The sequence below is a fragment of the Pelodiscus sinensis genome, chromosome W (assembly GCF_052426305.1).
Source record: "Pelodiscus sinensis isolate ZL-2025 chromosome W, ASM5242630v1, whole genome shotgun sequence".
In the NCBI taxonomy this organism is placed as follows: domain Eukaryota; kingdom Metazoa; phylum Chordata; order Testudines; family Trionychidae; genus Pelodiscus; species Pelodiscus sinensis.
In genome coordinates this window covers 1032640-1048226 of record NC_143084.1, presented here as the reverse complement: position 1 = coordinate 1048226, position 15587 = coordinate 1032640, and positions in this window count along the sequence as shown.

Genomic DNA, 15587 nt, shown 5'->3' with positions numbered 1-15587 from the left:
GGCAGGAGAGCTGCCAGCCTGGCCACCCAGGAGCAGGTATATGAAAATCAAGGTGGTCCACTGAGACCCCCGATCCTGAGCCCTGAGCTTATAATGGCCGTACTGGGTCAGACCAACGGTCCATCTAGCCCAGTAGCCTGTCTGCTGACAGCGGCCAACCCTAGGGACCCTGGAGGGGATGGACCAAAGACAGTGACCAAGCCATTTGTCTCGTGCCATCCCTCTCCAGCCTTCCACAAACTTTGGGCAGGGACACCACTCCTACCCCCTGGCTAATACCACTCCATGGACCCAACCTCCATGACTTTATCTCACTTCTCTTTAAACTCTGTTCTAGTTGTAGCCTTCACAGCCTCCTGCAGCAAGGAGTTCCACAGGTTGACTCTTTGCTTTGTGACGAACAACTTTCTGTTACTAATTTGAAGCCTGCTACCCATTCCTTTCCTTTGGTGTCCTCTAGTCCTTCTATTATGGGAACTAATGGAGAACTTTTCTGTATGCACCCTCTCCACACCACTCATGCTTTTATAGACCTCTATCCTATCCCCCCCTCAGTCTCCTCTTTTCTAAACTGAAAAGTCCCAGTCTCTTTAGCCTCTCTTCATATGGGACCTGTTCCAAACCTCTGATCATTTTAGTTGCCCTCCCCTCTCCCACCCTCTCTCTTCCCCTCTCCCACCTCCTTTTCCCAGTCTCCCCGAGTTTTGTTCAATAAAGAGAGATTCTATTTTTGACCACACGTTTTCTTTATTTTGTACATCAGGAAGGGGGGCTATGGAGGGGTAAGTGGAAGGAGGTGAGGGAGGAATGGGGTACGAGCCCCCGATGGGGAGGACTGGGCTGGCTCTGCGGGCTTCTGGGGTGGAAGCTCTCCTGCAGCCCCCCAATTGCCCCCTCTCCCCAGATGGCAGCCTGCGGCAAGTGCAGCCGGGCTGATGGCCGAGTGGTGTGATGTGCCCAGTGTGGGCACTGAGGGCACTCCAAGACAGGACTGCTTTGCAAGCGGGGCACCCCTGAGAACTGTCTGTCCGGGGTGGGGGTTGGGTCCCTTTAAGCACAGCCCTCGGCTAGCCTGAGGCAGCAGCTCCACGCTCTAAGTCCTCCTCTGATGTCCTGCCGGCACTGCTTCCGGCCATCCTTAACCCCGGTTCACGGTCCACTTAATGTGGACATGCTAGTTCGAATTAGCAAAACGCTAATTCCAACTAGTTTTTTAGTCTGGATCCGTTAGTTCGAATTAGCTTAGTTCAAATTAGCGCTGTAGTGTAGACATACCCTTTGAAAACAACCTATACAATTGGGTCTCCTTGCTCAGGAGGGTTGCAGGCAGTTCGCCAGCAATGGTGGAGAGGGGGAAGCTACCACCCAAGTGGTGGGTGGCAGGGGGGGACACAGGCCCGCTCACTCCACTGTGCCCCAGCCCAGGGCCCTAGAGGCAGCAGTTTACTGCTGCTGGATCAGCAGGGGCTCCAGCCCGAAACATGCTGACCCAGGCATGTCTATGTCCATGCTGTCCCCTGGGCCACTTTCCTCCTCCCCCTCAGCGTGTACTTGGTAGTCCCGTAGGCCTCCCACGGTGTCAGGGGGGTTGAGATCCATAGGCCACTCCTCAGCAGCTTGCAGGCTGTTCGGGAAGTCCAGGGAAGGCTGGTGTTCCTCCGGGCTGCTGTGGAGCAAGGGCCCCAGCAGTCCATGCCAGGTCTCCACCTCTCCCCACCTTAGGTCCCTTCCTTAAGGTGCAGAGGAGTCCTCTGGCCTCTTCAGTGGTCAGCACCTCACTGACCTGGCTGGCAGGCTTTTTACCTCTCTGGCCCTGCCCCTTGACTTCCAGCCAGGTGGCTCATTAGGGCCAGGTGCAGCCCACCAAGTCTCTGGGAGGGGTGCCTCCCCTTCAGGGTCAGTGGGTGGCCACTCCAACCCATTACACACATTGATGTATTTATCGGGACAGCCAATCTTCAAAAGTACAGTCCAAAGGGCATGGTGATTCACTGAGTCAAAGGCTTGAGGTAGATCAATAAAAGCCATGTACAGTGGTCAGTTTTGCTCCTGACACTTTTCTTGCAGCTGCCATGCAATGAAGATCATATCCACAGTTCCGCAACATGGTCGGAAGCCACTCTGTGACTCCAGTAACATTTCTTCTGACAGGGGCAGAAGACAGGTTGCAAGGACCCATGCCAGAACTTTGCCTGCAACAGCAAGGAGAGAGATAGCACAATAGTTTCCACTGTCCACTTTATCCCCTTTCTTAAAGAGGGTAACAATCAAGGCATTACTCAGTTCACTGGGTATCTCCTCCTTTATCCAGATTTTAAGGATAAGCAGGCTGAGCTGCCAAATTAACTGTGGTCCACCATCTTAAAAGATTTCAGCAGGGATCCCATCTGGACCTGCTGCCTTTCTGTCCTTCATCTGCTTGACAGCATTGAATACCTCATACAAATTGGGAGGTCTCCGAGCTCATCTCTAAAATGTCATTGGGGGATTTGCTCAAGAACTTCATCTGCAACCATGGAATTACGATTAAGAAGATCTTCAAAATGTTCTTTCCAGTGAAAATTAATGGCTTCGTTGTCCTTCAGAAGTGTGGTTCCATCCTTTGACCAAAGGGGGTTCATGCCATGACAAGCTGGCCCATAAACAGCCTTAATGGCACTAAAGAAAACACATGTATTATGGGTAGACACAAAATGTTGGAGTTCTTGCGCTCTCTCAGTCCACCATTTGTTCTTGAGTTCTCTGGTTTTACGTTGGACTTCTGCCTTCTTCTTAGCATGGGCTTCTCTCTTTGTATTGCAGTTTATATCATTCTGCCAAGCACAAAATGCCTTTCTTGTCTCATTGATGAGCTACTCGATTTCAACATCATTCTCATCAAACCAGTCCTGATGCTGTCTGGTGTGGTAGCCAATGGTTCCAGTGTTCCTCTTCCAGAAACTCTGATGGAAACTTTTCTCCTAAGACTGCTTGGAAGTGATCACGCTTAATGGGGTCCTTCAGATCTTGAACCGTCAGCTTGTGCCTAATCTGTTTCTTTTGCAGCCTCCATTTGGGGTCGATCTTAATTTTCATTGTGGATCAAATGAGGCGATGATCAGTCCAGCAGTCATCAGCACTTGTCATTGCTCTTGTGAGAAGTACATCACTACAATCTCAAGCACAAACTATGACATAGTCGAGAAGATGACAGTGCTTTGAGCTTGGGTGTCTCAAAGATGTTTTTGTGGTGTTTTAGATGTAATACTGCATGTAATTATTAGAACTGGGAGCACTGGCTGTTGGGCGTCTGGAAGCACAGGAAACAGGAAGGAGGGGGGAGGAGATGAGCCAAGGCTGAGTGAGAGCTACAGAAGGGTGCAGCAGCAGCAGCTTTGTAAAGAGGTTTCACTTTTGGTAAATAAAGACCTGTTGAAGTTTGTTACTACCTTGCTTGCATGATATAACATTTTAGCGACGAGGATGGATCTTTTGCCTCTGAACCCACCTGCACCCTTTCTGCAAAGCCCAGGTGAGCCTCCAATTGCTTTTACTGCCTGGATCCATATATTTGAGACTTATCTGCTTGTAATTAGTGCTACAGAGATGTCTGAAGTAAGAAAGCATGCTCTGCTAATCCACTGCCTTGGAGCAGAAGGGCAGTGTATATTTTACACTCTTCCCCTTGCAGATGATAAATATGAGACTGCACTCATTGCATTAAAGAACTTTTGTGCCAAAAGTGAATGTAGTAGCTAATCGCTACAGATTTCACCAGTGTGAGCAGAAACCAGGGGAGACTATAATGCAGTATGTTGCTTCTCTGAGGAGTCTGATTGTAACGTGTGACTTTGGGAATATGGCAGTTGAGATGATTAGAGACCAGCTCATTGAGGGTACGTCTAAACTACATGGCTCCATCGACGGAGCCATGTAGATTTGTTTTTTTGGCAAAGGGAAATGAAGCCGCGATTTAAATAATCGCAGCTTCATTTAAATTTACATGGCTGCCGCGCTGAGCCGACAAACAGCTGATCAGCTGTTTGCCGGCTCAGCGCGCTAGTCTGGACGCTCCCCTGTCGAAATGAAAGCCTTTTATCGACATCCCCGTTATGCCTCATCCTACGAGGCATAACGGGGATGTCGATAAAAGGCTTTCATTTCGACAGGGGAGCGTCCAGACTAGCGCGCTGAGCCGGCAAACAGCTGATCAGCTGTTTGTCGGCTCAGCGCGGCAGCCATGTAAATTTAAATGAAGCCGCGATTATTTAAATCGCGGCTTCATTTCCCTTTTTCGAATACACAAATCTACATGCCTCCGTCGACGGAGGCATGTAGTTTAGACGTACCCTAACATACATAGATTTTAACAAACACAAAGTGATTAAGTTTTTAAAACTTTGTCCCTCACTGAATACATCTTGCAATTTTTAAAAACCTGCAATAACCCCCCAGGTTTAAAACCACAAGCCTTTAATCAGGGCCATTTTATAATACTGTAAAACTGTAGCCCATAAATGAGAGATCATAATATGAAATTTCTAGGCTTGATTTAAAACATGAGCAAAGAAATTATTTTTTATTTTTGGTTTTCTTTACCTTTGCAAAGTGTTAAATTGTTTGCAATACAACTTACAACCAGAGTTACCGTAAAGCTACAACGTGTGAATTAGAGATCAGAATTTTTTTATCACACACTTTTTAAATGTAGCCATGCACAAAACATTTTTTTGCTTCAGGAATGTTGGGCATGAAGTGCTGTAATAAACATTTTTGTTATCTGAAGTTGTTTTCCTGTAGTTGTTTTCCTCACTTCTTAGAATGTCCACCCAGAAAAACCTAACTTTGTTATCACCCCCAACCCAGCCATACACCCCAAACCTTTTTTTTTAGCTTTAGGTCTATAAATAGAGAGAGAGATCTTGGCACGTTCCTTTACCAATTTTGCTATTCCAAATTTTGCTATGGAGGGCAAAGAGCTGGGAAGAGAATTTTGATTTGTATGTATTGTTATATTTTTATACCTGTGATGTAATTACTTAAAAGTTAATAACGGCTTTTTAAGAGGATGATGCTGTTTTACTTGACCCATCAGAGGCAGCGCTAGCAGAGTTAAATCTTGGTAAGCTAAGTGATGTTTTACAAAATTACCATTGTATTTTTGAAACAAAATAATTTAAAGGGTATTTTTCTGTTTTACTCTAGGGCAAACTCATCATTTAACAGCTATTCCTGAATTGTTACAAGAGTGTATGACTTGTTCTTTTGGGTCATGCAATGTGAGCGTGCTGGGGACTGTATTTGTTGCTGTTAGTAAAAGGGTTTTGTGTTGAAACATTCTGTTTGTGTGTGTTGTTAGCTATACAAGCCATTCTTTCACAAGAAGAAAGGCCGATGAAAAGGACCAAGAAAACTGTGTCTAAAGCAGAGGCAGCTTCCAAGAGGACAACACCCGCGATTTTGACCAACCCAGCACATCCAGAGCCTGTGTCGTGCCAAACGAGCAACAGTTAAAAAGGGCAAATGATACCGTAGCAACAGCTGTATCCAGGGTCGGGGGTAAGTGTCGCAAGGGGGACAGGTTGGCCGCTCCTGAGCGATGCAAAACCACCAGTGCTCATAAGACAAGTTCTGTAAAAGGGGTAAATAAGCCCACAGCTGCCCCCATGCCCGAGGCCAAATCCCCGGGTTCCAAGCAGCCTGGAGCTGGGGATTTAAATAACATCCCGCCCTACCTCCTTGAATTATTTGATGTTTGTATTAGGATAAATAATGCTTATTCGTCTTTTAGGCGGCTGATATAGAAAAAGTATCCGAAGCTGTTTGAGGTAGTGCAAAAGCAATACTCTCCAGAAGAAAGGAGGGCTTTAGACCAAAAGCTAACTAAAGCAAAAACGTTGCTTGAAAACTTGGAAAATGCAGTGAGAGGGGAGGGTTGTCAGTGACTGAGCATGAATGCTAAAAGTGTAAAAAGGGGCTGGGGACAAAGTGGGAGAGATCTAAAAGACGGAGGGTATGTCTACACTGCCACCCTAGTTCGAACTAGGGAGGCTAATGTAGGCATTTGAACATGCTTTATTTGCATGTTCCCGGGCGCCACCATTTTTAAATGCCCGGTAGTTCGAACCCCCTGCCTGCGGATACACGTGGCACAGGCTAGGTAGTTGGAAGTAAAGCTCCTAATTCGAACTGCTGTTACTCCTCATTGCAGGACTGAGATTGGTTGTTACAATTATCAGAAACAGGGCGGGTGGTGGGGGTGTCAGACCCTTAAAGACTATCACGTACAGTAGAATCATAGGGGGGAAAAAAAGCATTTAATCGATTTAAATAATCAAGGGAAAACTTGTGCTTTGCTGGCATCATCCTGGTCCCAGGCGGGGACTTCCGAGGGAAAGGCGCACCGCAGCCCGCGCCAGGCGAGCCAAAACTCCCGGAAGGAGGCTACGAAGCCCATGTCCTCCAGCAGGCTGTTATTAAAATGCCAGTAGGCCAACCCCGGCCTCTCCGAAGAAAGAGGTCCTCGTCCATGTTCGCCCGCCCTACCATAGTGACAGGGGGCCGGCAGCCTCAGAGGGGTTCTTGTTTTTAGGGGTGGGCGGGGAAGGTCTGGCAGGGGTGTCACTGGACAACCCCTTGTGACGGCGCGTTGGGGGTTCCCCGTCTCCTGCACCCCGAAATGGCACAAACAGACTGCACCAGCCAGTGGAATTGAGGGTGGTTTATTGCTCCTCCAGCACAGCGCAGCACAGATGTAATCTGGTCACAGGAACTGGGCTAGGATGCCTCAGGCCCCCTTGAGATGGGGGAGACTGGGCCCCTAAACTCCAGCCCCTTCTCCTAGGCTCTCCTCCATGCCCTCCGACAGCCAGCAACCAACCCCCTAACTTCCAGCCCTGCCCCCCAGCCAAGGCAGCATTCCACCTTCCTTTGTTCCTCTCCATGGGGGGTGTCTGGCCACTGGTTTGCATAGTGACTCATCCTGTTTTGCTGGGTCGTGGTACCCACGGCAGCCAGTGGGGGTTCCCCCAGAGCCAGCAGCATAGAAACCAGCCAGGTACCCCCACTACGTCACACCCCTCCATTGTGGTTATATGTGGGAAGGAAAGGCAAAAACAAACAAAACAACCAACAAACCAACCAAACCGGGGAGGACCAAAAAACCAAAAAACAAACAAAAAAAAAACCACACACCAGGGGAGGGAACAAGGAGAGAGAGGGAGGGGAGGAAGGAGGTTCACCACTGTCCCCCCACTAGGCTCGAAGTGGGGTGGAGGGCGACGATTCAGAAAGGGGAAGTAGTAAGGAATACAGCTCCCAGCACAGGACGGTAAGAGCGGCTCCTCTGGCTGCATTGGGAATGTGAGAGGGTCAATTATTTGAAAGACATGTGGGAAGTTGTGACAGACCAGGCCGAGTCTGGGCACAGCTGAGGGCCTCCGCTCAGGGTGAATTGCTCAAATTCAGGGCTCCTTACAGCCCCCAGACTGGTGACCTTCCAAACCAGGCCACAAACCAGTCTCACAGAGCGCTTCAGCAACCTGCCTGAAGCCTCCCGAGCAAAACCCCTCCGACACCCCAGCAATATCCGTGCCCCAGATGGCCCCGGGCCTATACACAGGTGGGGGGGGTCCTAGCACCCAATCCCACCTACCCCGAACAAGTTCTATCCGGTCCCAAGAAACCAGCCACAGATCCCTGGTCAATTTACCCTCTGGATCTTACCCACAAATCATGCTGAGCCAATCCTTTAGCATCTAACAACTAAAGGTTTATTACCACAATAAAGAAAAGCATGAGAGTAAGGTTGTTAAAGGATAGTACATTACATGCACCGAATCTCCCAGTCCTCGATGCAGGCTCTAGCAGAGATGTTACAGCTGCTGGTTTAAAAGTCCTTGTTGCGCATCCTAGGATCAGGATGGGTCCACAGTTCTTCCTGGCTCTTCAATCCCTGCAATGCTGCCTCTGGGATGAAGTGCTGAGCTGAGTGCCAAGATGGAGTCCATCACATGGCCTCTTTATACATCCTTCCTGATCTCTTCTTGACTGCAGCAGGTCACCTGGCCAGCGGCCTATCCCTGTACTCCCTGCTGGCAGCCCTCAGGTGTCCGCCCTCATTCTTTAGGTGTGTCCTTGGCCCATTGAGAGCCATTGTCCCACAGGGCCTCGCTAATTAGCATGTCCATAGGCACGGCCCTGCCCAATGCTCAACCACATGCAGAGAAATATTCAGTATCTACACAGATTACAGATTCCTAACTACATACATGTGATTGTATAATGTCTGTGATTAGCGTACATAGGATTAGCAGACAGTAAGCTTCTATTCAACACCCCACATGGCCCCTTTTATACCATTTTTGGGGCCAACACCCCCACCTATGGGTGCAGCAGTGATCTGGCTGCTTCCCTCAAATTCAGTAACGTGACAGAAGTGAAATGGTGTGTGTGTGTGTGGGGGGTAACTAAAGAAGAGTGGGAGGCTCAGGTGCCGAACGAGATGCCAGAGGGGGCATGGGCACACGGGTAGAGGAGAGGGGATGCAGGCTGTGCGAAGGGGCCTACTCAAGAAAGCAGGGAGCCAGCAAGGTACTGCGGGCCGGGGGGGCGGGGGAAGAAGCTAGTGTGCCCACGGGTGCCTGAGTGGCAGGCTCTCTGTACCTGCTGCAGGACCCACCAGAGCAAGGGAGGGGCGGGGAGGCAAGCAGTGGGGCCAAGGAAGGAGATGGCCCCTGCAGCACCTGAGGCTGGGGAGGGAGCAGTAACAGCAGCAGCAGAAATGCAGGGGAGACAGCAGGGAGCAGAGGGAACCACCCCCAGTCCCAGCACCCCCCAGAAGCTGTGCCAGCTGCCACCTAGGGGCCCAGATGGCAAGAGGCCCCTCACCCCCCCCCCCCCCCAAACTTGTGGAGGGGAATTAAGAACCCCAGGAGTTGCTGTAAAGCAGCCCCCTTTCCTCCTCCACTCCAGAGGGAGTAGCAGCTTCAGGAACGGTGAAGTTCAGGCCTGCAACTGTGAAAAAGGGGCCAGGCAGTCCCCAAAAAGATGGAAATTGGGGGTCCCGCTCCCCCCACCATGGTGAGGCAGCAAAGTCCCCCCTGTCCACCCCCACACCCCCAGCAGCTCCTTCAGCCAGCTGAGGGGTGGGGGTGGGGAAAGACTGCCCGCAGACAGAGCAGGAAAAGAGATAAGGGGACCTGGCCCAGAATGTATCCAGGGCCTGCCTGCCACAACCCCAGTGGCCCCCCCACACACCCCTCCCAAAAAGGGGAGGGGAGGGGTGTAGGGGAGGAAAAAGCACAACAAGCCCAGACCAGCTGCCTGCCATGCTCAGTGGAAGAGTGGTTCCTCTCTCCACCTCAACTATTTGGTGTCCGGGAGGTGGGCGGGCCCAGCCTGCGGGAAGGGTCCACAGAACCCGAAAGAACCAACTAATTACTGGGGACAAATAATGAAAAAACAGGTACAGGTGTGAGGGTCAAAGGGTTAAAACAAGGGAACCGGATGGGGATACCGAGCAGAGAACCCCGGACAGCGCCCACTGCCCCCCGAAGGTCTCGAGAGAGCCAGCGGACGCCGCCCATTGGAACTCTGCCCGGATACGTGAGTGGATACAGCAACGGAAATAGGCCCCACAGTCGCAGGCCCCTCCCCCGGCCAACCTCTTCTCCCTGGTTTTATAGATTGCCCATTTGGCCATCGCTAGGAGGAGGTTGACCAGGAGGTCCCGCGACTTTGTGGGGCCACGGATGGGATGTGCGTAAATTAACAAGTGGGGGAAAAGTGCAGCCAGAACCGCAAGAGGAGGTTCTGGAGGAGCCGAAAGAGGGGCTGTAGCCTGGCGCACTCGAGGTAGATGTGCACCAGGGTCTCCCTCACGCCACAGAAGAGGCACATGTCGGGGGTGGGGTTGAACCGCGCCAAGTACACGCCCGTGCTCACCGCGCCGTGCAGGATTCTCCAGCAGATGTCCCCGGTGGGCCGTGGAACCAAGGTCGAATAGAGGCTGGCCCACCGGGGCTCCCCACCCTCCATTGGTGGTAGGAGGTCCCGCCACTTGATGTCTGGGTGGGACACGAGGGTGGGGAAGTGGAGCGTGTGAAGCACGAGTGTGTACAGGTGACTCTTTGACGCGGTTCGGAAGGGGACCGGCTGCATCGCGTGCAGCCGGCTAAGATGACAAGGGGGAGGCAGTCGGGGAGGTACGTGGGGCTTAGGGCCGATGGATAGTTCGGGCGGGCCGGGGGTGAGGGGCGGGCGGGGTGCACCCTCTCACAGGACCTTGTCGAGATAAACCCGAGGGGTGGGTGGTAAAGCGTCCTTCACCTCCTGAAGTTCGCGCCGGGAGTACGTAGGGTGGAGAGCCCCATGCGCTGGGCAAGCGCCCGAGGATCCACCCAGTCTCCCCGGCGGTAGTCCAGGAGGTCTCCGACTCTGGTGGTTTCTGCCAGGACCAACCTCCGGCGCACCGAGGGAGACTCCGCCACCTGCACACGTAGATGGGGATTGTGTAGCAGGGGCTCCGCGAGGAGGTCTGCTCCCAAGGTGGCTCCCAAGGACCTGGTCGCCGCAAGCAGCTTCCAGGTGTGGAGGAGGTCCTGGTAGAAGGCCGGCAGCCCGGAGAGGTCTCACGGAAGACCTCTCAAATAAAAGAGCTGCCGGTCATATCGGAGCCCTCGGAAGCGGCGAAGGAAGGCATGTGCAAACGTGCTCCACGCCGGGCTACCTGCATCAAAGTCTCTGCAGGGCCCGGAGGCGGAGGACGTGAACCCGCGTGCGCAAACACGTCAGGCCCTGCCCTCCCTCCTCCAGGGGGAGATGGAGAACCCCTGCAGAGACCCAATGCAGTCCTGGCCAGAAGAACCGCAGCATCAGCTGCTGGATACGGGCCAGGAAACCCGGGGGCAGGACCAGGGTGCTGAGACGGTGCCAGAGCATGGACAGGACCAATTGGTTAAGTACTAGTGCCCTCCCACGCAGGGAGAGGCACCGGAGCAATCCCGTCCACCTCTGCAACCGCTCAACCACCCTGGCCTCTAAACCTTGCCAGTTCTCCGGCGGAGAGGGATGCGTGGCAGAGAGAAAAACGCTGAGATAGAGCAGCGGACCCGCGCTCCACCGGATGGCTTGAAGCACAGGTGGGAAGGAGCCCGCCTGCCACCCGGCCCCTACCACCAGGCCAGAGCTCTTGACCCAGTTGACCCGGGCGGAGGAGGCCGCCGAGTAAACACCTTGGCAAGCCTCCACCCGCGCCAGGTCTCCCGGGTCCCGGACCACGAGGAGCACGTCCTCGGCATACGCCGACAGGACCAGCCTCGTCTCCGGCTCACGGAGCACCAACCCCGTCAACCTCTTGCGAAGGAGATGGAGGAAGGGCTCCATGGCCAGAGCGTAGAGCTGGCCCAACAGTGGACAGCCTTGACGTACTCCCCGCCCGAAGCTGACCGGTGCGGTCAGGGTCCAGTTGAGCTTGACCAAGCACTCTGCGGAGGCATACAGCACCTGGAGAAACCCCACAAAATGGGGCCCGAAGCCGAAGGCCCGCAGGGTGCCCAGGAGGTACCCGTGGTCCATCCGGTCGAACGCCTTCTCCTGATCCAAGGACAGGAGGGCGAACGACAGACCGTCCCTACACCCGAGCTCTAAGAGATCCCGGACCAGAAAGAGGTTGTCGAAGATGGTTCGGCCCGGGACGGTGTAGGTCTGGTCTGGATGAACCACGTCCGCCAGCACAGACTTTAGCCTTAGGGAGATGGCTTTGGCAACGATTTTATAGTCCGTGCTGAGGAGCGAGACGGAACGCCAGTTCCTCAGATCGCGGAGGTCCCCCTTGTTGGGCAGCAAGGCAAGCACGGCTCGCCTGCACGATAAAGGGAGGACCCCGCTCTCCAAGGACTCGGCCCAGACCTTGGTAAGGTCCGGGCCGAGGACATCCCAGAACACGCGGTAGAACTCCACGGTCAGCCCGTCCATGCCCGGGGATTTATTACTGGGCATGAGACGGAGGGCTTCCGAGAACTCGGCCAGGGAGAGAGGCAGCTCTAGCCGGTCCCGGTCGCCCGCGCTGACCGTCGGGAGTTCGTTCCAGAGAACCCTGCGGGCGTCGGCGTCGGTCGGATCCGGGGAGAAGAGAGAGGCATAGAAGGCACGAGCCCTCTCGCGCATCTCCACCGGATCCGTGAGGGGGGTGCCGTCCTCTGCCAGAAGGCAGACGATGTGTCTTTTAGCCCCCCTCTTTTTCTCCAGGGCATAGAAGAAGCGGAAACCTCGATCCATCTCCCGAAGGAGATGGATACGAGAACGAACAAAGGCACCCCGGGCTCGAAGGTCCTCGAGGGCCCGGAGTTCCTCCCGCTTCTCCCGGTACGCTCCGCAGAGGGACGGATCCTCGGAGCCGGTGGCAAGCCGCCTCTCTAGCTCTAAAACCTCCCGCTCCAACTGTTCTATGGCCGCATCCCTCCGCCGGCTGGCCCCCCGGGTGTAGTCCCGGCAGAAGAGCCACGTGCGCACCTTCCCCACATCCCACCACTGCCGTGCTGAGGGAAAGGCGCACTGCCACCCGCGCCAGGCCAGCCAGAACTCCCGGAAGGACACTACGAAGCCCACATCCTCCAGCAGGCTGTTATTGAAATGCCAGTAGGCCGGCCCCGGCCTCTCCGAAGAAAGAGAGGCCTTCACGGCCACTAAATGGTGGTCCGAGAACGGGGCCGGCCTAATGCCGGAGGAGTGGGCCCGGAAGAGATGATTGCGAGACAGATAAATGCGGTCCAACCGGGATTGGAAAGACCGATGACCCACCACCTGGACATAGGTAAATACCGTTTCCTCACCCAGGTGGAGGTCACGCCAGACATCCACCAGGGAGTGATGGTCTATTATCTCCCTGAGGACGTCCGCGGCGGCCGGGCACTGCTCGGGCCCTGTACGGTCCCGGTCCTCGAGGGTGCAATTGAAGTCCCCGCCCAGAACCAGGCACTCGCCAGGATCCAAAGAGCCGAGGAAGGCAGACGCCCGCTGATAGAAGCGGAGCCTCTCTGAGACGGATGACGGGGCGTAGATGTTGACAAGATTTAATATCAGCCCCTCTATCCAAACCCGGAGATGTAGCAGGCGACCCTGCACAACCTCGGCGGTCCCCAGCACCTCGGGCTGCAAGTTTGGGGAGAACAGGGTAGCCACCCCGGCTTGACGGGCCGACAGGTGGCTGAAATAAACCCTGTCCCCCCACTCCAGCTGCCAGCTAGCCTCTGCGGCCAGAGCCGCGTGGGTCTCCTGGAGGAATACGACAGAGTACCTCCCCTTCCGAAGGAAGGAGAGTACCTGACACCTACGGAGGCTGGACCTGCAGCCCCGGGTGTTCAGAGTGGCAATGATGAGCGCCGGCATCGAGAGGGCTGGGGAAGATCCTTCTTGGCGGGAGTGCCAGCGGCCCCCGTTGGGCCTCGCAGCAAACCGTGACCGTGCCCAAAGGTAAGAAGGGCGTCACGGAAGCTGCGGACCCGCTGGTAAGCCGCGGCCTCCCGCCGCCCGGTCCCTTTACCCTCCCCTAGGAGGGCCCTTACTATTTGTAGGATGAGATGAAAATCTCCCCAGCGCTGAAGGGCGAGAGCGACTTTGTTCTTGGAGCCTCGGATGTCTTCCAAGAAATCACGCATCTCGCCCTTCAGCGCAGGGGAGGAAAAAGCACAACAAGCCCAGACCAGCAGCCTGCCGTGCTCAGTGGAAGAGGGGTTCCTCTCTCCACCTCAAAGTCAGAGACAGAGTGGGGGGGTGCAGCTGGTTCCAGAGCTTGGTGAAAGGGGAGAGGCAGAGAGAGTCAGCAATCCTGGCTAATTAGCAGCAGCTGAGAATGGGGGGGGGGGCTGCAAATCAATTAAGGTTCAGGTGAAGCTGATTGGGGCTGCCCAGGAGACCTCTTTAAGAACCCTCCCTGTGAGGGAGGGTGGAGAGAGTTGAGAAGGAGTGTGGAGAGTAAAGGTGGTGAAAGACAAACAACTGATAAGGTGACCAGTAGAGCTGAGCAGAACAGCATCATCCCTGCTAAAGGCTACAGGGGGAGGTGAGGGGCGTGGGCAGGGAGTGTTTGAAGACTCCCTTTTCCCAAGTGGCTAGAGGAGGACTTACTACTCCACTCCAGCTGGCCCAGGGCATTGGCTACATTGCTCTGTTGTTTTGCTGCAGGACTGAGGGCCAAACGCCAGAACAAGGTGAGTGTGTTTTGTACTGTGGTTCTGAAACTGTGGGATAGTGGGCTGAACAGGGGTCAGGGGCCCAGGAGTGTGACTGACCCTGCCATGTTGTATACATGTGTCATAACCATGAGGGTTGGCCAGCAGCCTAGGGACTAAGGGGTTAACCATGTCCCCTGTACCTAGCCAGGTAGCAGTCAGCCAATAGAAATACAGGTAGGGATTTTAAACTGAGACAAAGGAATTTGGGGGTTTTCCCTCCTTTGTCTCTGAGGCAGTTTTGCTCTCTAGATACTGAGGGAGACAGAAGACATGTGTCTCTCCAAGAAAAAAAAATCTTCATGATGTGTAAGTAGGGTAAAATCTAGATAAATCTGTCAGGTTTTATTTTTTTCTGGTTTGGGAATTTGGATCTGAGGTCTGTGCTGTTAGAAATGGTTTTCCCTCTATTTTGTAACTAAGTTTTGGCCCATGGGGGGAATCTCCCATGAGTATATTAATTGGTGGCTCTTACCACCATCTAGCCATTCCAACTATGCTTGTAACTGGTTTTGTTTTGATGATAAAAGTTGTGTTTCTGATTAACTGATATTGGTTAATTTTTGTGTCCTGGTTTTACTTGAGGGCTGAGACTTCCCAAGTGATCTCTCCCCTGTGTTTGTTTTTTTTTGTGTTTACAAATACCTGGGTGGTGGCAGCGGTTTTTTATTTCCCAAAGTCCGGGTATTAGGATTTTGGGGGAGCTTTTTGTACCAAAGCCTGTAGAGTTCAGGTTTTGGGGTACTTTTGTGGGTCCCCACTTCTGCATTCATCATGCCAGAGGGAGGAACAGCCTTGACAACAAACATGAAGAGTTGAACACCCCCCCCCCCCACACACACACACCCCGTGATGTCTGCGGGAAACGGCTCTATCTTACAAGGCTGATTCGGAATCACTCCCAATATTGCAGCCAATTTGCCTTTTGCGGAAAGAACGCTTTTCATCAAAAGCGTATAACCAAACCCTTCTGATCACTGGGTCGTAAATGAGACACCTCTGGGTTCTCAGCCTCTTCATTGCTGCTCTCTACTACATGTTGAATGGATGAATAACCACTAGGTTGTACACAGTGTTTCTTTTTACGATCTCATAAATGGCGTCTCATAAGAGATTGTTCCACAAATGACAATAATGAATTTCTGACAAAGCCATGTCCTAATATCTATTCACATTTAAAGGGTTGGCCACATGTATTGTAAAATTGGAACTAGTATTTTGAGGAAAAGCCTCCGCAGAGGCGTTGCTAGGTAAGGTAATGTAAAACTCCCCTTCAGTCATTTTTCCTTTATTAAAGGTCTTGTGTATATAAGCTGCTTTAACCCAACTGTTGAATTTTTCAGGCCAGCCTTTCTATTTCACCAAAAAATACTCACT